This window comes from Macaca nemestrina, chromosome 11 (assembly GCF_043159975.1).
Source record: "Macaca nemestrina isolate mMacNem1 chromosome 11, mMacNem.hap1, whole genome shotgun sequence".
NCBI classification, from domain to species: Eukaryota; Metazoa; Chordata; class Mammalia; order Primates; family Cercopithecidae; genus Macaca; species Macaca nemestrina.
The window spans coordinates 135,113,517-135,136,169 of record NC_092135.1 but is presented as its reverse complement, the minus strand read 5'-3'; the positions used below and the strand labels follow the sequence as shown (position 1 = coordinate 135,136,169).

At 45.5% G+C, this 22,653-nt stretch overlaps 2 long non-coding RNA genes across 6 annotated transcripts in view; one reads left to right on the top strand and one right to left on the bottom strand.

The window, feature by feature from the left end:
• Window positions 1–22,653, top strand: part of LOC105473850 (uncharacterized) — a 173,506-nt gene that overhangs the window by 18,468 nt on the left and 132,385 nt on the right. The window lies entirely within an intron of this gene.
• On the bottom strand, window positions 1,034–3,161 carry LOC105473848 (uncharacterized). The gene is made up of 4 exons (XR_982516.3): window positions 3,024–3,161; window positions 2,760–2,894; window positions 1,919–2,083; window positions 1,034–1,171 (listed from the first exon to the last, which is right to left on the bottom strand). It is a non-coding gene; the product is annotated as an uncharacterized lncRNA (long non-coding RNA).

Here is a 22,653-nt window from a genome sequence, read left to right as displayed (position 1 = left end):
AACAGACACAGACACACGGGGAGATGTTCATGTGATGACAGGGGCAGAGGATGGAGTGATGCATCTACAAGCCAAGGAATGCCAAGGATTGCTGGCAACACCAGAGACTGGAACAAGCAAGGAAGGATTCTTCCCTGTAAACTTCCTGGAGAGTACAGCCTGGCTGACTCCTTGACTTTGGAATTCTAGCCTCCAGAGCTGTGAGAGAATAAGTTTCTGTTATTTTTAACCACAAAGTTTGTGGCACTCTGTTACAGCAGCCTCAGGTAACATATATTTGCCCTTTGGCCCAACAATCCTCTTCTCAAAAATAGCAATCACAATTGTATTCACTAAGGCATTATATGTAATTGAAAACAGTCTAATTGCTGAGACATAGAAGATTGGTTGAACCACGGCACAGTCTCTCAATAGAATGCTATACAGCTTTAAAAAGGAGTGAACAATATCATCATCAGCTGTGAAAAATTGACTCCAAAGATGGTGCCCTGTGCACGTGCAGCCAATCACATCGAGAACCTGAGCTGACCTTGCATTTTACTTTGCCCAGCAGAATGCAGAAGTGAATTCAGTTCTTTGAGAAAACTAGTCTCTAGAAGGACTGACAACTTCTACCTTCTCTCTCAGATATTATATGAAAGATGAAGAAAGATATGGAATATGGCCAGTGCATCTGTAGGGGTAGAGAGAAAGTGTTCCTTCCACCCTCTGTGAAGTTTCACTGAAATGACTGACAATAGACAGATTCATAGGAGAAAAATGGCTTACACATTTATTACGGTACATATGGCCATGGAAGCCCTACAAATAGGAGACTCAAAGAAGGGCCAGATGGTTGAGGCTTATATACCCTCTACATAAGGGACAGGGAAGTGGCGGACTGTAGGACATTTTAGAGAGGTAGTAAATGATTTCTAAGGAAAATGAGTGAGCCCAAAGAATAGATAATAGCCTGGGACAAAGTTCCTCTGAGTTCTGGGGCAGGTGGCAGGAGGGTGAGGGGCAGAACCACACTGTGAACAAAGGTTGTCTTTTTCGCAGATAAAGTCTCCCAGGTAATCTCTTGGAGCTGTCCTCAGAAGAACAGATGAAAAGTCTGTCTGGCATGGTGATGATTCCAGTCTCTTCTCTTCTCCAGTAGTTAATCTTTCCTGGTTATTTGATGAGATTCCTAGGAAGGGTATCTAAATTACATTTCTGGCCAGGTACAGTGGCAAAACTTATTCAGACAGAGAAATTCCCTCCTGGTGCTTCAGGAAAGAAAGAGGATCAGATAGACTAGACAGGGGGATGAAGGGAGACTGGAGAGAGACCTTAGTTCCAAAGCTTATTTCTGAAGCCTTTTAATTTCCTTTAACTCAAAAACCCTCAGCATACGAAAGTGCCATATTTTTGAGGTACTGTTTTCTGAGCCTCAACTCATCCAAGAATGTCTTGGAGGTATCATGGTCAAGGACATTGAAAACATGGTCTCTTTGGCAAGTCTAACCCAGAGGGAAAACAGAAAAGCCCCTGACTCTCCTGGCCAGGGGTGAGGAATGTGGTGGGGGCCTTTAAGATTATGTAAGGCCTGGCTGGGCATGATGGCTCACACCTGTAATCCCAGCACTTTGGGAGGCCGAGGTGGGCAGATCATGAGGTCAGGAGACTGAGACCAACCTGGCCAACATGGTGAAACCCTGTCTCTACTAAAAATACAAAAATTAGCTGGGCATTGTGGCATGTGCCTGTAATCCCAGCTACTCAGGAGGCTGAGGCAGGAGAATCACTTGAACCCAGGAGGCAGAGGCTGCAGTGAGCTGAGATCACACCACTGCACTCCAGCCTGGGTGACAGAGCGAGACTCTGTTTCAAAAATAAATAAATAAATAAATAAAAAATAAGTCCTTCATTCCCACTCTGTACCATCCACAATGACCTTGTGATTGGAAGTTGGTTCTCGGGAGGCCATCCACAGGCAGGAATGGACTGATGGGAGGTGTCTGGTCAATTTGGGAACTGACCAGGGTCTTCAGCTGCCACCGTCTGCTGAGGTTCTGTCTCAAGGCTCTCTGAAAGGCCCTGTCACACCCAGCCCTCCAGCCTGTGAAGTCAAGGTGACTACATTTAGTTTTCCTTCCCAGAAGGCTCTGGGAACATTCCACATGATTTGAATTCTTTGAAGAATCCAATCATTGGTGACATAATTTGGGTGGATAGTAAAACACTGTTCCATTTGCCCAAAGGAAGAGAAAAGTGCTCATGTTTTTACAGACATAATAACTTCCTTTTAGAGCTACTTCTTTTGCAATAGTCTGTGAGCAGAACTTTGTGGTAAATGACTTTTCTGATATCCACCAGCAAATCCTGCGGCCCACCCACACACATGCCAGCTTAGATGACTGTTGATGTAACGTTTTCACTTCCCTATCAAGGGGGCAAACCAGGGTGAAGTTTTGAAATCTGAGATGATTGATAACATGCTCTGGTGAAACAGATGGTCTTCAATGGAATATGATACTGATATTAATTACGGGATTGGAAAATAAAGTTCTTGACAGAAAGTGAGTAGGCCAAAGTGGCATTATGCATACAATTATAGGATTTTGATGATCTTGCTGTTTGATTAAGTAGCAATCTCATTGCAGAATTTAAATGTGATTGTTCCTGTCCTAGAGCCCTGTTCTCCTAAAGGGAGGTCAGTAGCTGGTTGTGCAATAAGGATTCTGGTTGGCCTTTGTGGCAGGTTCCTCAAAAGAGTCTCTAAACTTTAGGATTACCTGGCCCGGTAATCTAATCTGCTTTCTTTCTGTCAGTGGAGCTGGAAGGAGCCCAGAGGCCAGTGAAGATTAGCCCGGCCTTGAAGACATGGGCTCCACTGCGCAGCAAGCAGGCCCCGGTGGTCTCTGCTCTGCCTGGAGGGGGAAAAGGGTGGGGATGCATTTCGGGACTGAAGCTTACACCCCAGTGCTTCCCTGAGAAGCCCCCATGCTATGGGCTAAGATAGGGTCCCGGCTGCAGGCGGGTTTCCTGCGTGGGCTCACATGACGTCACAAAGCTCGTGTGTCCTTGTCCATGGTTGACCCAGTTTCCTCGAGGTTGGCTCCACCTCAGACAGGCCCTCCGCCCAGTACTGCAGCAGCGACTGCGTCGCATCTTCTCAGGCTAGTCCAGCAGGAAGGAGGGAGAGGCTCTTTCCGGGGAGTCCAGCCCCGGCGGTGTCATGTGCCCACGTGGACCAATCACTGCCGCGAGGGTAGTGAGATGCTCTGATTGGCTTAGATCTAGGTCATGTAATCAACCCCGCCCAGAGTCGATTACTGGGCTTAGAGACAGGGCGGGGTGTTTCCCAACTTAAGTGTGGATGCAGTTACCAAGAGAATGCGTTTTAGGAGTCAAGATCAGCGGATGACAACCAACATTTGTAGAGTGGTCACTGCCTGCAATACGGATAATGATGTCCAACCTCTGGGTTGTTGAGCGAGTTCAATGAATTAATGCATGTAAAGTACATAGAACAGTGCCTGGTGCACAGCAAGCTCTCAGCAAATGTCCACTGTTTGCCAAGCAGCAGTCTCAGCACCTCTTGCACCGTATTACTTCATCCTTTTACAGCAGCCCCATCAAGTGGATGCTATTTTCTCCACTTTACAAATGAGGAAACCAAGGCTCAGAGGGGTTATGTAACTTACCTGGGGTCACACAACTAGTGAGGGATGGAGTCAAGATTTCAACCAGGACAGTTTGACCTCAGAGTGTGGGTGCTTAACCCTTCCACAGTGCTACTGCAAGAGGGATGCGCATTCTGTATAGACGCCCATTCTATATATTAGAGCCAATGGCAGTAGGCTGGACGGAAGTGTATTTAAAGCACCCCATAATATAATAGTATAAATAGGATTCTCCCAGTGGTCAATTTTCACTCTAGTTTTAATTTGGAAACCCTTTAAAACTACATTAGTGCTTTTCAGAAACAATTCTGAAACATGAGGACTAGCAATACCTTCCTGTCATCCCAGCGGCCTGAGAGAGTTAATGTAGCTTCCAAGACTTTGTAACTTACAACCAGGGAGGAACTTACATGCTGGGAAAGTGTAATTCAATGAATAATGGGAATCTGGATTAATTCCCAAATAAAGTTGTTATCGTAAGGATTATGAAGAGGGGAAAAAGACATTTAGCAGAATCTCCAGGGGCAGATGTTAGACATGAAAATCAAACTTTGCAGTGCTTTAAATGTTATTTATCATGTCTTTTTCTTTTCTGCGTCCAGCGTCTGGCGCCCCAGGCCTGTGATCATATTGTTTTAAATGGACAGGATCACAAGTGGCTGCTCTCACGTGGAAGTAAGGGCAGGGAAAGACAAATGAGGCACAGATGAGACACGAATGTGTTCTGTGTTTGTGAACACAGAACACAGGATGTAGGTGGTGTGCCCAGTTCAAGTTCAGCACCGAAAACCCTTTTTTGGGAGCTTAACATCAGGATTTTTTCATCAAGTCAATCAGAGGAGACTGGGAAGTTAAACAAAGTAGTCCTGCCTCCCCTTTACTTATATCCCAGGATCAGTGGGGCTTAACTGTGTGTGAACTGGGGTGATGAGATGTCAGCTTTGTTCATCCCCTGCAGGGGGTGCTGGTCAACTCCAGGAGGAACCTTCAGCCAAGGGCCACGGGGAGTTGCTTCCCATCTAAACAGAAGCCAAGCCAAAACAACTGCCATCGTGAGCTCAGTCGGGGTCAGCGTGTGCCATGCTGTCATTGTGTGCGATTTCAGGGAGGTCCCTAATGACACTAGTAATTCCTTCCAGCAGATTGCAAATCCTGAGATTCCTTCAAAACTAGTCCATTGGAGGCCAGGCATAGTGACTCATGCCTGTAATCCCAACACGTTGGAAGGCCGAGGTGGGTGGATCACATGAGGCCAGGAGCTCGAGACCAGCCTCGCCAACAAGGCGAAACCCAGTTTCTACTAAAAGTACAAAAATTAGTGGGGTGTGGTGGCGCACGTCTGTAATCCCAGGGAACCCAGGGAACTGAGTTCAACCAGCAACCTAACGGAGCAGGGACGGGCCTTCCCCAGAGCTCCGGGAAGGGATGCAACTTGCCGATACTTCGATGTTAGTCCAATGAGATCTGTACTGAACTAATGACCTGCAGAACATATCATCAACTTGTGCTATTTTAAACCACAACGTTTATGGCAATTAGTTACAGCAATCAAAGATTCACACAGGGGTACAGGGGAAAGCTGTGCCTGCCTCAAAGTGGCCCCATAGCTTGAGCCCTTTGGCGAGGGGGCTGTGGGCAGAACGTGATGGAGCAGTTTTCGCGTGTGCCCAGGTTCCCAGGTATGATGCCCCGTGGGCGACAGGGCGTTTGCCTACCTTGGTATGGAGCACAGCCTGGCCACAGCAAGGACAGGTGCTCCACATGCTGGGGTCCTCAGGAGTCTGCCCCGAATGTTCTCCCAGAGGGCATCTGCAGCCGTGGTAGAAGGGGGTGCAGCCCTCCTTGGCTCTGTGACCAGCAGGTGGTAACAAAGAGAGTTCAAGGAAAGATGCCCAGAGATGCGTCTAACTGGGGGCCTTGGTGGGGCAGCTTGGCTGCTGCTTTACATGCGAGGAGTTAGAAGCTTATAGAACTTGAGTACCTATAGCAAGCTGATCGTGTTAGGGAAATTCAAGATAAACAAGCACATTTTCAACCTCCGTGAGCCTCGGTGTCCTCATCTGTACAATGGGAAAATAGTCGTTCACAAAGCTTACTATGAGAATGAATTAAACACCAAGAGCCCAAGTGCCTGCTTACACCCAGTGCATGCAGCCACCTCGTTCCGGTTCCTTCCTCCGTCTCCTCGTCTTGTTCTCTGACTGTGCTTTATTCTGGGATGACACCCCAGCTCTACCTGTTTGCTTCAGACCTTGGCAGGGCTTATCGCGGTGCTCCGCGAGGCACCTTTGGTTGTCCGACGTGGATTTACGCCAGCATCTGCAGTCGCTTTGGCTGAGACGCCTCCAGTGCCCCCGGGTGCAGGGTGGGTCCTTATGTGGAGGGATGCGGAGTTTCCCAGGGGGTGGGGCAACGCTTTCCTTGCTCCAGGTGTTTATGGTTGAAGTTGACGGTGATCGTAGACTAGGGGTGGCGGGCTGCTGGGAAGGTTCCTGTTCTGGGGATTGGCCAGACCCACTACATTATGCCAAAAAAAATCCCAGCAAGTTGCTGAAGGGGGTTGTAGGAGTGAGGAGAGAGAAATTTTGAGCAAAATGGGCATATGGAGGGACTGTGTGTGTGGGCACTGTGTAGGGCAATGGTCCCCCAGCGGTGGCCCCAGAGAGACCGTGTGAGTGGCACAGCAGCCGTAATAAGACACCTGGGCCTTGGGCTCAGGCCAGCAACTTAATGTTCAGTCTTATTTCCAGAAAGTGGGACAAGCCTACTGGGGCAAGCCTGAGATGGGTCTGAGCCCTCGAGTGGGAAGGGTCTGGTAGGGTGGGATGGAGCAGACGTGGGAGGCTGGGGAGGAGAGGCCAGCCCGAGTGTGGTAACCAGGTTTCAGCAAGCCTGGGACCGTGACATCGTGTTCTTGGGAAATGCAAAAGGCAGACCACAAGGTGGTGCTCACCACAAAAGAATTCCAGGACCAGTCAAAACCCGGAGAGTGCCAGCTTTTTATTCACCCCGGATTTACGAAAACAGCAATATGGACAAAAGACATTTGAGGCTCTCCTGGGCATGCTTTCCCTTTTCTTCTTTTAAGGTGTTTTTCTAGTTTGTTTCAGGCAAGCTCGCCCTTCATTATTGGAAAGTCTTGTTCAGAACAGTTGGTGTCTTCACAGTGACTGCAAGTACTAATGAATACACACAAACACACACGCACGTGCACGCGCGCGCACACACACACACACACACACGCCCTGCAATAGGTGGCTTTCTAGATTGATACCCCCACCCCAGGGTACTAAGAGGGGTAAAGCCAGAGTCCGGCAGGGTGTCCTTCAGGATGTGACCTGTGACTTTGTTGTTGTCCTGAAATTCTCAGGATAGGGAGGATTTCAGTTTGATGCAAAAAATATTCTATTTCTATAACACATATTTTTGCTTTTTTTGTACCGCACGATCCTCCGTCGTCTCTCACTTTCCCCACACACTATTACATGCGTCATTAACTCTCAAGGTCCTGCCAAGACAAGCAGCTCCCCTTCAGCTGTTGAGAGCGATGTGGGACTCACCCTGCCCAGCACATTGCCGTGAGGACACGAGGTGAAGCCCGGCGGGGCAGAGGTGCGCTGGGAAGGAGCCCGGGCCTTGTGAACTTTGCATACAAGAGTGTTTTGTATCCGTGTAGAAACTCACATAAACAGCAAATTATCATAGTTTTTTCCCTCTTCTGTCTCTTGGTGTATTGTATATGTGTGAATGTGTGTAAATAAAGTATTAATTTCAGTGCAGTGTGAGATATCCTCACTGAATCCTGCCCACCTCTCTCGGCCAGGCTGATTCAAGGGGGCCCTGCCTGGCATCCTTCCTGCTCCACCAGCCATCACGAGGCCACCTTCCACGAGCTCCATTTCCACGACTGGCCCATCTGGGTATCACAGTTCCAACCAGAATGCGTGTTTGGTCCCTGGGGCTTCTGGATAACTTGGAGCTTTGTGAGAACTCCAGAAGGATTTCTTCTGAAGAACCAAACCTGTTTCATAGGCGACACACAGTTTGCTCCTTTCAACATGCACACGAAACACACATTCATGAAACAGCAAACAAGAGCAGCCTCGGCATGATCTGAGAGTCTGCCAATCCCTTCCTCACCAGAGGAGGGCTCAAAACCATGTTTTCACGTCCTCGGATTCTGGGGCGCAGCCCTCAGGGACAGCTTGGGGTTGCGGCCAGAACACAGCAGGCAGGACCCAGAGCTTCTCCCCTGACCCCACCTGGCACATGGCTCAGAGCCGGCGGGGCTGGTCAAGGGTTGCTTTTCCAGTATGGTTTGCTCATTTTCTTTTGCTGTTCTTGTTCCTGCACTGTCTGCTCTGTCCCTGCTCCTCAAGGGTTTCAAGATCAAGATGCTTATTGTCGAGAACTGTCTTCCTTTCAAAAATGGCTTTTACAGTTCTGGCCTCCAAATGCAGGATTTTACCTACACTGCTACATCATTCAACATTTAAAAAACAAAACAAAAATAGTTCACATGATTATAATTTTTCCATTTGCTAATGGGCAAATGAGAGTTGAAAGTGCAACTGCCCGCAGAACCCCTTGACAAAATCTGCAGAGAAAAGTTTCTTTTCTGTTTTGGGCAGGAACTAGAAAATGCTGTGCCTCATGGCTCCTGTAGACGCTCCTCCACTACTGAGCTGGGCTTGGCTTTACAGTGGGCTCATAGGTTCCATTTAAAATATTAACCCTCAGCAGAAACTACAATTTCAGATGGATGTAGAGTTTCCTACGGCTGTTGCTTCACCTGTCATCTGGAGAAAGCTGCCTGTACAGTCTTTCCAACTTTCCACAGATAAAGGTGAAAACAATGCAAGAGGAAAACAGATGACGACCTTTCCTTAAGGCAGAAACTGGGAAGAAGGGATGCCTGAGAGGAGCAAAAGGACCCCGATGCCATGAATGGCCTCGGTGTGAAACGCAGAGGGCCTCAGTTTGTGTCCCAGCACAGAGACCACCTACACAAAGTTTTGTTCTTGTTTGTGTTTTTAACTTTTCCCCTGTCCCCGATGGAGACGCCTGTGCCTGTGCTCCGGGGGAACTCAGCAGCGCCTGTGCTCCATTCCTTGGCTGCTTCTGTGAGTTGAGCAGAACGCCTTTCTTCTCGTTTCCATCAATCACCTCTCTTTGCTCTCAGCCCGCTCACTTCCCCATCTTCTACACCTCAGCCAAGATGCACCATCACAGAGACAGGAAGGAGGGGCTGCCGAGGACCCCAGGAACGCGGCCTCAGGAGTCACCATGCAGATGAAGAAGGGAGGCGCCCTCACATTCGGGCAGCCTGGGAACCGGGATGTGTTCCGTGCAGTGACAGCTCCCAGCACCCTGAAACCATGACGGCGGAGGAGGCAAGGCAAGACCCCTCCTGCAGAACAGCCATGCACAGGGGCGATCTGGCGAGGAGTAGGAAGCAGGTAGTCTTACCCCAGGTCCCCTAAGAAGCGGTGCAAAGAAATGGATCAAATAGGCAACCATTTCATCAGGGAAAATGCCTAAGAGAAACTGGGGGGAAGCTGGGGGGAGCTGGAATAGCCTTCAGACTGTGGTGTGAGTCTGACCCCAGTGAAGGAGAGAGGAGGGATGGTTGCGAGCAGGTGGCCCCAGGAAAGTTCTGCAAAGCCACGGGGCATCCTCAAGCCTGAACCAGAAGACCCAGCCCCAACCTCTCCCCAGGGTGGACCTGCCTAGCTCAGCCGCTGGCTGGGAGCAGCCTGTGGGAAACGTGGCTCCATGCAAATATTTAACAGTCAATAAGCCACAGCTGAGGAAGCATGGCCACACAACCGTGTTAGTCCATTCTCGCACTGTTACAGAAAAATACCTGAGACTGGGTAATGTATAAAGGAAAGAGGTTGAATCGGCTCACACTTCCACAGGCTGTACAGGAAGCGTGGCAACATCTACTTCTGGGGTGGCCTCCGGGAGTTTTTACCCATGGTGGAGGCAGTGAGGGAGCAGGCATCTCACCTGGCAGAAGCAGGAGGAAGAGAGAGAGCGGGAAGGTGCCCCACTTTTGTTTGTTTTTTTTTAAAGAAGACTTGCTCTGTCACCCAGGCTGGAGTGCAGTGGCATGATCTCAGCTCACTGCAACCATTGCCTCTTGGATTCAAGCGATTCTCCTGCCTCAGCCTCCCGAGTAGCTGGGATTACAGGTGCACACCACTACACCCAGCTAATTCTTTTATTTTTAGTAGAGATGGGGTTTCACCATTTTGACTAGGCTGGTTTCAAACTCCTGACTGCAAGTGATCCACCTGCCTCGGCCTCCCAAAGTGTTGGGATTACAGGTGTGAGCCACTGCTCCCAGCCTACACACTTTTATACAACCAGATCTTGTGAAAACTCTGTCACTATACAGGACCAGCGGCAGACGGTGGCAAACCATTCATGAGAACTCTGCCTCCATGTTGCACTCACCTCCCCTAGGTCCTCCCCAACACTGGGGATTACAATTCAACATGAGATTTGGTCAGGGACACAGAGGCAAATCATATCAACAACGATTTGAAAAGTCATATGCAATGGGAGAGGGAAATCATGGGAAATAATAGAAAAGGAATTCTTTTCAGCAATGAAATCTGCTGACATCAAGATAAATACATATATACATGCATATATACACACACACACACACATATATATATGTTTAATATGAAGTCTACTTCAAACCCAAACAATAGAGAGATGGATTTATGCATACCTGAAAATGAGCACTATATCTCTATTAAATAGGTAATATTGAAAAATACCCAATGGCATAGAACAATGTTCTGAAATGAAAATAACAGGTGAAAAACAGTAAATACAAAGTAAAATGTCATGTTTCATAAAACTTCTTACCAGTGGTTCTCTCTGTGTGATGGGATTACAGATGATTTTTTTTGTTTTATTATTTCTCTATTATTATTATTATTATACTTTAAGTATAATATATAATGATTTTTGTGTTTTACTATTTTCTTAAAAAAAGGAATACATGTTGTTTTGTACCTTTAAGAGATTTTAAGAGCACCATGGCATGGGTCTGGCTCTCCTAGTATGTCAAGGTGCCTGCCTGTCATCCGTGGGGTCGCAGGTCGGCACTGCTCAGGGAGTGGAGAGTCTGTGCCCCTTCCCTACGCCGCTGCCCCCACCGCGATGAAGTTTACCAGGGAGCCCCCAGCCACTGGGGACTGGGGTCTTATTGTCCCTCTGCTCCTCCTCTAGGCAGAAATGTGAGTGCCCCCGGAATTGACATCTCCCGGGGATGGGATTGAGAGAGGGGGGAGGCAGGGTATGCCAGCCTACCTGAGCTCACAGCCCTTGCCAACTCCTCTGGGTAGGGGCTGAGCTGGGCTTCATGTTACCCACCTTGGGGTCAACCAGTGCTGCCCCCAGCATGGTTTGCAGCAGTCGCCTTCTGCTTGCCAAATCTCCAATAGCCCCCTCCCTCTGCAGGCTGCCCAGCCCCCAGAAAACATGCTGGGCAGGTTCTCCCAGGTTGTGCTCCAGGCTGAGTACAGATGTATGTGATGTCCCCACCGCCAGCACTGTTAAATTAAGCCATGTCCAAGGACCCACAACACCCCAACACCTAGGTATTAAGCAGATTCTTTGGAATGCAAGTCCAGTGAATGCATTCCCGTCCTGTCACATGGCTCCGTGAGGTTCTATAAACAAAGACCCTAATATGTTAACTACTTTTTTGGGTTATAATGTAATCTCCCTGCCAGTGGTCTGGATTTTTAAAAAATGGATTATTTCATCTCTCAGGTTTTTGGCCCCTGTCTTTTCTGACCATAGGGGAAAAAGTCTGGCAGAAGCAAGCCTTGGCTGGCCATGTGCACCTCATTCCATGCCATTCCAACTGTCACTGTGCTCCCAGGCTCACATAGTAAGAACCAGCTTTCCTGCTTCATGATTTTGCAGCTTAATGGGATGGATATGGTATGGCTTAATTAGAGGCCTAGTCTCATTTTGACAGTCTTTTGTGCGCCCTACATATTCCAGCCGCTATCATTATTACTGGAAATGTGAAAGTGGACATTGGCAATGGGTTGGCCTCCACAAAAAGCCGTGAGAATCGAACTGTACAAACCAAGCTAGGAACGCCTAGCCAAGTTTATTCTAAAGCATTAGCTCATATTGTTAGACAGCTGTCTTTTGGCTAAAACTGGGGGAAACATCAATTAAATTCCTATTTTAGGGGTCAGAGTTATAGATTATTAATGAAAGCACTGAGTTGTACTTACTATATCTGTCACCAGAAAGAGAATAATTTAGCTTCTAGATAGGCACAATCGCAGACGTGCACAGAGGCTGGAAGACGGTGCACCCCGTTGAGATACATGTCTCATCCGGTCCGCCACATGCAGCCGGAACCAGGCCAATGCCTGGGTGTCCCTTCTGTCCTGTCCTCCTCCCTCTTCTCTCTTGTCCCCACATTCCTTCCAGAGTTTCCCATACATGCATCGCTCTCAGGCTCCCTTCCATTGGGGGCCAGAGGTTCTCACAGAGCACAGAGAAGGAGACCATTGGCCCCTGGGACCATCAGGGCAATGATCTAGAAGTCAAGCAAATGTTCTAGCCCTTCAGGGTCTTAAAGGCGAGTCACTTGGGGTGAACCAAACATTTCTCATGCACACAATGGCTGTCTCATAATCATGACGTTGCATTCTGTTTGCAAAGTCTGCCTTTCTTTGCTCTGTGTTACTGAAGATCCTCTTCCTACCAGGGATGAGAGAGTGAAGGGAACAAAAGGTTGGCTGAGAGGACAAGTCCATTTGTCCACCTCATACTCCCACTGTGATTGCACGTGCCGCCCTCATCTCTATCCTCACTTTTTTCCCAGTCAACTTGTACCCAACTGTTCTAGGGAGATTACTAGGGAAGAAGGCTGAGGTAGAGAGCGGGGCCTCTATACATTTAAGCTCATAGAGATACAGAGCATATGAAGATATGGGAATTCAGAGAAGTTTCATCCAACAGAAATATAATGTAAGTCACATAGTAACTTTGAGTTTTCCAGTAGCTGTATTAAAAACAGAAAATATAAAACAGGCAAAATTAATTTTAATACTATAACTTATTTAACCCAATATATCCAAAATGCTATTTCGTCATGTAACCAATTACATGATGAGCTTATTAATGATATATTTTATAGTTTTCCTACCAAATCTTTAAAATCTAGTATGTATTTTCTACTTACTTTACATCTCAAGGCAGATGCTAAATTTTCATTAGAACTACTTGATCTGTATTTAAATTTCATAAGATCTGCAGTTAAAAACTTAAATTCACACGCCCAAGTGTCCCCAAAGATACTTCAAAGTTTTCCAATAACTGAATCAAGTCCCAGTTTTAATTTACAATTAATTAAAGTAAAATTAAAATTAAAAATTTAGTTTTTCAGTTGCCCCAGTCACACTTTAAATACTCAGTAGTCACGGGTGGCTAGTGACTACTGAGTATTTAAAGTAGCCACGTTGAGCATGTGGATTCAGAATCTATGTGTATTTTGTTTCCAAGGATTGTAAAGTAACAGCAGCAGCAGCAGCACTTGAATATGATACAAACAAATAGGAAGCCTCAGGAAGACGCTTCACAGAACTGTCAGCCTGTGGAGTTGTTTCCCCACGAGAGTCTGGAGTTAGAAAGAGGTATCCAAATCTGGGAGGTTCAATTCCTAAAGTTCTTTGTCCCAGAACTGCTACCTTAAATTGTGATCCCACAACAAGCTCAGCATGCAGCTTTCCCACTCATTGCTCCGTCAGCTCCTAACTCACTTTACTGAAGACTTACCTCACTTTAGATTGCATGACCTCTGAGGGCAGCAGCCATTTTTAACCTCTGATGCTGTGGGTAACTAGCCCATATTGCTTTCGGGTCACTAAACTTCTTGCACAATTTGAATTTTTATATGAAAATTGGGGTAGACAAGAAAGCTTTCTGGCAGAGCAACTCTCTTGGAGTTAACCGTGCCTGCTCTTGTTCATTGAACATGTATGTGTTTGTAACTGAAAACCAAGAGGTAGCAGAAGTACGTCTTTCATGCAGAAATAGTTCACTCCTGAATACTGATACAACAGTTTTCCCGTCAGTCCTGCCTCAGTTGCTGTCAAAACAAATGAGTCCTCAATAACTGTTATAAGTGTGTTCAAGGCCCTCCTTGCTTTAAGGTGTTGGTTACTGATGGTAGAGAGAGGGTTGAAAATTGAGGTGCTACAACTGCTCCCCAGTGAGAGGTATACCATCTGCTCAGGTTGGGCAGGCAGTGTGAGTCATTTCCAAGTTACCTTTTCTGCCTCCAGTGTGTGTGTGTGTGTGTGAGTGTGCGTGTGAGTGTGTGTGTGAGAATGTGTGTATATGTGTGTGTGAGCGTGAGTGTGTGTGTGAGTGTGTGTGTGTGAATGTATGTGTGTGAGTGTGTGTGTGAGTGCGTGTGTGTGAGCGTGTGTGTGTATGTGTGAGTGTGTGTGTGTGAGTGTTTAAGGAGGGTACAATATGCCCAAAGAAAGCCCCACGTGCCCGCAGGCCCATTGATAATCCAATACCCCCAAGTTAGCGACTATCTCCCCACAATCTCCTTCCCGAGAGCAGATGACAGCACTCGTCACTGATCCAAACTCCCGAGAATCTCCTGGGATCCAGAGGGTGATGGTTTTTTCTCCAATTCTTCCTGTTTTTTGTGCCAGTTCCCACCACAGCACAGCAAGGTGATGAGAGACTCCAATAAAAGCTTGTGCTTTCTCATCCTTCAAAAATCATGCCTCAGATTTTTCATTTTGAGGCCAAGCATAATTTTGACTCTAATTGGTTTCAGGCTTCAATCAGTGACATGACTCATAATCAGGATCCTTGAGTGCAAACTCACAATCCCATCCCCTAGCCCCAGGCTTCCTTTTCCAGCATCTGTGGGAATCCTTTTGTCCTTGATCTTTACTGTAAGGTATTTTGAAGACTTTGATGTATTAACTCCTCAGCCATCTCCCTCCCCTAATTTTCATTTTTTTCCTGGAATGAACCTTTAGTCTTTTGCAAAATTCCCTTTCCTTCGTGGGTGTAACCCTCTGGGCCAGGGAGAATTCTGGGCCCCTGTTAGCATTTATTGCCATAGGTGCCAGTTACCTCCCCATTTGCTCTCAGATTTTTAAATAAACACACAGGGTGCTCAGGTCGATTTGAATTTCAGAAAAACAATGGATAAATGTTTGTATAACTGAATACCAAATATCGCATGAGGCATAGTTATGCTAAAAATTTTTCATTGTTTATCTGATATTCAAACTGGGCATTTGTGTTTGATCTGGCAACCTCACTCTTTGGATTGATCCCTGCCCTTCCCTACTCTGATCACCATCACACGAGATGCCCCCTCTCAGCTCCCTTGCCCTTCAGATCCTGGAAGAATTTGGTTGAGACTGGTGGGCCAGAGGCCGGGAAGAGCCAGGCTGCATCTCCTTTCTGTTCTTCTTGTGGAGTCTCCAGCTACAACTTAGTGTCTCCATGGCTCAGGCCCTGCCTGGATTTTCCTGCCTCTGTTGCCGTTTTCACTGGGTGACCTGGATCCCCGGGTGCTGCCAGGATGCTCCTCCCTGTACCCGCCCAGCACTGAGATGGTGGCAGCAGCTGCCCACTGTGCTAGTCTTCCCGTTGTCTGCCATCCCCTGCTTAGAGACTCCACTTGCCCAGTACCTGTTTAAGCAATTTCCTGTATTAGATTTCATCTGTTTGAAATGTCGAGTGTGGCTGCTATTTCCTTGAATAACCCTCGATTGAGAATGGCTTTGCTATTTATTTCTCCAGTTCTCAAGAGCCCCCTCATCCTTCTTCCTTCAGTCTGTCAAACAGTGTCTTTGCCTGTTTCCTCTCTTGTTTTCTTCTCAGCTGCCTTTGCCTGTAAAGACGGAGCTGTCATAGGCCATACACAAATAAGGTGTTATCAGTATTAAAGTGCCAAAATTTCCTTCTTTATAAATATCTAAGATGCAAGCCTGGGAAACGATGACACCATCCCTCACCTGCGGTCCCATATTGTCATCAGAAAAGTTTAGTCATGGTTCTTGAGGAGAAAAGGAAGGGTTGTGACGGGAGCGAATCCACCTGGCTCTGTTTTCACCATGGAGTGTGCATCCCATCAGCTTGTGTGAAACAGAAGAAAGGCTGCGCTGTCCTGCCGCAGAGCAACGAGGGCGCTAACGCTCAGTCTTCGTCTCCTGTTCCTTCCCAGAGAGGCATCCACATATCTGCTCCTCACCAATCCACAACTATAAAATGAAACCACATTTTCAGTTAATAATGAGATGTTAATATCATGAGAGATGCCTAATCATTTAATTGCCCAAAAAAGCCCTTCTCAAATTATTTCCAAGTAACATTGACAAGTATCAGAGACAGCTGCCCCGTGTGTTCAGGAGTGGGCGCCGCGATCATCCAGCGAGTCTCCTGGTCATGCCATTCTGCTGCCTCTGCTTCCGTGACTCTCCCGAGGACACGGCTCCACAGGGCCCAGCTGGGATCTGCCTTGGGTGCACGGCGTCCTCCATGGCCCGCTTTGACTGTGGAATACACTTGCCCTTAATTCTTCAAAGCATAGCAATGATCAGCCCGTAGCTTCAAAATTGTATGGAAATTTGTGAGTTAATGGAAGGGAAAAATATTACGAGAAATGCATATGTTACCTTCAGAGCCCGCCGGCTGAAGGCTTCCTCTCCCTGTTCCACATGGCAGGAGCCCGTGGACTCCACTGGTGAATTTTCAGAACATCTGTTTACTTTTGAGTCCAAACCAGACTGGCAAAGGCTCCCACAAACAAATTATGCAATTCTTTGCTTTTTGTCCCTAGATTGGCCTCTTCCTGTCACTTGTGACACTGGGACCGCTGACTCTCGTCAAGAGAAACATGACATTTCTCACAGGGGTGTAAACTAGCCCCCCAAGGTAATCATGCAATAGCCCTAACAGCAATTCATGCACTGGGGTGTTCGTGAATTAACATTAAATAATATTACAAAATGGACAGCAGGGGAATTCAGTGCCTTCTTATATCACCCTGAGAGTGGAGCCTACAAATCCTCCTGAGTCTTTGAGGTTCTCTATTCCTGTTATCCTTGAACAAGAAAATGTGCACATGTACACACACACACACACACACATACACCACTAATTTCACTGAAAGCACAAGAATGAGCAGTAATAGATATGCACAGGTCAGTCTAAATGAGTATTTATCAAAACAGATTTTTCTATTTTGCAGATGTGAATTTAGAACTCTGCCTACATCTTAAACAAACCTCTCCAATAACCACCCACAACAATTTACCTCCTTAGAATTCTATTATTGGATATTTCCTTCTTAGAAGAAGGTTTTCTTTTTCCTGAGGAAGACACCTCTGTGAGCCGTTTAATTATGCAAATGTGAGCAAGGATGGTGAGCAGGGTGGTGAGCCCGAAAGGCAAATTCAAATATCTATTCTCGGCAGCAGAAGCTGCTAATAACCTAAATAACAGATATTTTAAATTAAGAAATAATTGGGAGACTTAAAAATATATAGTGAGTATTCTTTTAGCCAACCATCAGCTCTAAGTAATGCTAATATACTAACATATTTAGATGTTTGTTTGATGTTTTTATTTTAAATAAGACATTATAGATAAAGTTCAAACCCCATTTTATTATCCCCTGGTCCTCTCCTCCAATTTTCTCTTTCCTGATGCATCACCTCCCCTGTGTTGGCTTAGGTGTTTCTCATACATATGTTTATGTTTCTCTATATAAAACTGGTATACAGGATACCTTTGCACGTTTTGAAATTAAGTAAACTTTTTCAGACAGAATATATTTTTCTTCAAATTGGATTATTTTTACTCAATATTTAATGTCAGGATCTGTGTCACTGCATATAATCCTAATAATCTAGTTCATTTATGAAAGCTGCAATATTCTATCAAATGCACTTGCTTTTCCGACAAAATGAAGTGATGGGGATTTTATTTACCTTCTTCCCCAAAACAATCAAAACACAGACAAAACATGTGATAAAATGTTTTCAAGTCACTGGACATCAAACAATGAAGGGCAGTGAACTCTCTGTGACAGCATATGAACAATAATGAGGCCTCCAGTTGCTCAGCCTGTCTTCCTTGATAGTGTTTCTAGGCTCCTATTCAGAGAAGGGGGAACCCAGGCAGAGCTCAGTGGAGTCCCTGAGTTGAGGAGACAGAACTGAGAGTATAGAGAAATCCAAGAGGCAGGAGGAGCTCACAGGACAGAATGCCAGCAAGGAGAGCGCTGTACAGAAAGAATGATCGGGAGGCAGACAGAGGGTGCGGAGGGTCACCACCGAGGGTTCTGGTGAGTATTCATGATCACATGAAAACCTCCCAACTTTGGGGAAAGAACCACCCAAAAAGACCAGAAGTAACTGGAGCTGACCAGGGCCTGAGAACAGCTCCTGTTTCTATTAGCTGGACTGAAGAGCTTCATGATTCACAGGACATTTGGTTTGAATACACAGACAGGCTTCCCTTAATCAGTGGAGAATAAGTAGAAATAGAGTCAGCATTGCTGTGGTCCTACCTAGAAGATCTTAAAAGCCAGACTCAAAAGGATCAATCTATTTCCAGTAACTTAATTACATCCCAGAATAAAGCTCAATAATATTGAAAGGACTACAGCAACTTTCAGTACTCAATACCAGGCATTCAGGGAAGCAGAAGAATATAACCCTTAATGGAGAGGTCAGTCCATCAGAATTGACCCAGAACTGGCACCAATGTTAAAATTAGCAGACAAGGACATTAAAATATCAGTATAATAACTGTATTCCGTATGTTCAAAAAGTTAAATAAAAGCATGGGAGATACAAAAATGACACAAGACAAACTCCTAGAGATGAAAAAAATACAACGTATAAGACAAAAAATAAATTACAGGGTTAGCAACATGTTAGACACTGCAGAAGAAAAGCTTGGTAAATTTTAAGATCTAGTAGTAGAAACTATCTAAAATGAAACAAAGAGGGAATAGTACAGAAAAAAAAACTCCAGTACATCAGTAAGCTGTGAAATCATGTCAGGTGGTTTAATATATATGTATTTGGAATCACCAAAGGGAAGGGGGCAGAAAAAACATTTAAATAGATAATGGCCAAAATTTTCCAAATTTGATGAATATTATAAACCCATAGATCCAATAAGCTCAGAGAACCTTAAGTAAATTACACCAAAGCACATACTAACCAAATTGGCTAAAACCAACGACTAAGAGAACATCTTAAAAGCAGTCATACAGAAAAAGACAAAAGGAAAAGACAGACAAAATAAAGAGGAGGGAAGATAAGGGTGACAGCAGATTTCTCAGAAGAAACAATGCAAGTGAGAAGCCATTGGAGCTGCATTTTAAAAGTACTGAAAGAAAAAATTGCCAATCTTGAATTCTGTACCCAGTGAAAATATTTTTCAAAAACAAAGGTGAATAAAGACTTTTTTTCAGATTTGAAAAGCAATTCCATCAAGTGACTATATTACAATTTGCCCCTCCATTTTTCTCTTGATGGACATTTAGGTGGTTTTCATTGTTGTTGTTTGTTGGACAGCACTGAAATGAGCATCATACACACATTACCTTTTGTTCACATGAGTTTTTCTAGAATAGGCATCCAAAGGGAGAATTGTTGGGTAACAAGGGATGTGTATCTTCCGTTTTTGCCAAGGTACATACCAAGTGCCTGGAAAGTGTGAGCATTAGTATTATCAGATTAAAATGTTTGCTTTTCTAATGGGCCTGTTTCTGGATGTTCTATTCTGTTGCACTGGTCTGTTTGTCTATCATGGGACTAATATTAGGCGGTTTAAATTGTATAGTTTCACAATAGCAATTGCACAAGACCCTCTGAATCAGTTTGCTAGGGCTGCCATTATAAACCCTGTTGTAGTAGGGCTGCCATAAAAAACAGAAATTTCTAAACAGCAGACATTTATTTTCTCACAGTTGTGGAGGCTGGAAGTTCAAGATCAAGGTGTTGGCTGGGTTGGCTTTTTTTCTGAGGGCCATGAAGGTAGGATCTGTTCCAGGCCTCTCTTCTTAGCTTGTAGATGGCCTTCTCCCTGTGTCTTTACATCATCTCCTCTCTGTATGTGTCTGTTTGTGAATTTCTCTTATAATATTCATCAATATTGGATTAGCCCCACCCCATCATGACCACAATTTTAACTTAACTTCTGCAAAGACCCTATCTCCAAATGTAGTTACATTCTGAGGTATTAGGGGTTAGAACTTGAACATAGGAAATTCGAGGGAATGCAATTCAGCCCATGATACCCTCTGTCTTAGTTTTTCATCAAAAGTGAATTTTAGAATCAGTTTCTCAAGTTTCACAAAGAAAAGCCCACCAGGACTGTAAGTGAGAATTGCATTGGATTGATTAGGGGAGAAATGACATATTTTTGACATTGTGCCTTCTCTTTCATAAACATGCAGGTCTGTCATTTGTTCAGGGATTCTTTTAAGTCTTTCAGTAAAGTTTAAATTTTACTCCTAATGGCCGTGTATTAATTTCTTCCCCCTGGCTTATTACCATAGAAGCTCCATACCTAGGGGGTTCACACAGCCTTTTTGAGAAGCTCTTGCATTCAAACTTCTGGCTCCTGTATAAATTTTTCTATCCTTATTTCTCACGACTCACTGCCTCAAACTCTTCACTTCAACAACACCAAAATTCTTGAGGTTTCTCAAACATACCATGTTAAATCACGTCTCTATGCTTTTTCATGTTCCCTCTGCCATTGATCTATCTATTACCTATTAAAAGATGAGGTACATTAAAGACTCAGCCTAGACAAAACCTCCTCCAGGAATCCAACCTCAGCCAAGACCACCACCCAACCAATAGAGTTAGGTAGCTTTCTTCTCTGCTCTTCTAGCATGTGACTGCAGTGCCCCAGCATTTTCTAAATGTCTCTATAATGCTAAAGACATTTAGAAATAGTGTTGTATCTTATTCAAATTTGGATACCATCAAACAGTAGCACAGTGCCTGGAATATAAGAAGTGATTCCAAATATTGCTAGAATAAGTGGATAAAATAAACCAGCATAGCAATTGGTTAATTTTTTCATAAGTGATATTTCCGTGTTAGAGATTGCTAGCTGGAACCTCCTTCTCAGGATTAGTGGACCTGGGAATGAGAGGGATATGGAAGTGGGGAAGTGAACATGGTTTCAGGAAAAATCTCAGTGGAGATGGTGAACACTAAAAACCTGTTTCCACTTCTTAATAGAAAGCAGCTAATGAGTAGCCCCAGTGTTGGTGTCTGCCTTATTTAACATCTCTCGTTCTTGGAAAGCCTTGGATAAAGGCCACCGGGTCTATTGACTTCTCCATTGCCTCACAGTTTCTTTCAGACTCAAGAGCAGCCTTCGTAACTGTGGTCACAATCTCTGTTGCTGCATTGCTGAGATTACAAACAGCCCCTGAGCAACGACACCATGGACATTCCCAGGAGGACCCAGGCCGGATTTCTAGACCCTCTCTTTCCCCAAGCCTCAGAGGATTTTCTTTCTGTCCGAATCCTTGGGGGAAGGAAGCACCTCCCTCTTGTCCTCAGGTACTGACTCCACTTAACAAGAAATATGCAGTGAATTCCCAGGCCTTTTTCTCTGAAATTAGTGAGCTGACTGAGGGTTTCAAAACACCCCCAAGAGGCCACATGGTAAAGGTGACTCTTCAAACATGTTTTAAGTTCCTGGCTTTTGATGGCTTTTATCTCCTCAAAAGTAAGTGAGAGCTTTAGACAGAGCTGTGAGGACTATTCAGTAAGTGTGAGCACATGAGCTGGGGACAGGCTTCTTGCGGAGAGCTTTTCTGTCTCACATCATCCGTGCTGCGGCCTTGCTTCCTCTACAGGTGGAGGAATTTGGAAGGGATGTTGACCTCCAATAACGTCTCCTAGACATTCTGGTGTAAACCAAATGCTCCAGGCGCTCTCCCCTCGAGTTCAATCTTGCAGGACACTGGACCCTGGAGATTTGCCGTGCTTGCTGTTGGGACAGCGATGCTATGGAGACAGGCTCCCTTTACCCTGTCGTCTGCATAACTGAGGCATCTCCCTTTCTCCCGCCTCGAAAGGCTGTGGGACTCAAGTGTAGCACTCAGATGAGAGTCTTCCAGGAGGGGAAAGGATGTTCTAGAAAATGCACCATCTTTGTGGGGAGCATCTGCTCTCCCCTTGCTTCCCCACTCCTGTTGGTAACAGTCTTCCTGTTTTCCTTAGGGAACTACCCTTGGCCTGCCCTTTGCAGCAGGCTGTCTTTATGGACATCCTAATCAATCCCCCTTCTCCTACATAGCTCCTCTCAGGTCATGCTTGAAATGCTCCTCATGCAGGTCCCTTCTGGGGATGCTGAAAGGCTACTCCACCTGTTCCAAAGAACTTCTGCTCACCCCGCCATATGGGGAGGATTTCCGTCTCTATTTGTGGTTTTTATGAGTCAATGCAAGTATTCTAGGAATGAGTAGCAGCGCAGCCCGTCATTAACTTCTTAGGGTAAACTTCCATGATGCCTCTGTTATCTGACATCCTTGGGGGTGTATTGCTTCACATGAGAAAAACTACGAGATCACTGCACCAAAATTTTCTGAAAAAACCTTGACACATTATAATCTTCTGGGAAACTTTGAAATGGAACATGGTGAAAACAAAGCCCAATCTAGCTTGTTCTTAGGAGTCATGATGGTCCTTCTGCAAATCAGGTCTCTGCTCAGTGTTGTAATGTTATATACCAAGGTTCTTTGGTCCGGGGAGCTTCAGTGGGAATTCTTTTGAATGTTTTGCTTTGCGCTTTTGAAACTTCTTTTACTACCCGGCAGCAATTGGCGTTTCTTGCCCATGTGAGCATTTCCCTTCTTAAAGGCTGTTGCCTGCTACCAGGTAAGCAAAGATGTCTGAGTCACCCTGAAGGCAGAGGTGGTAACAGT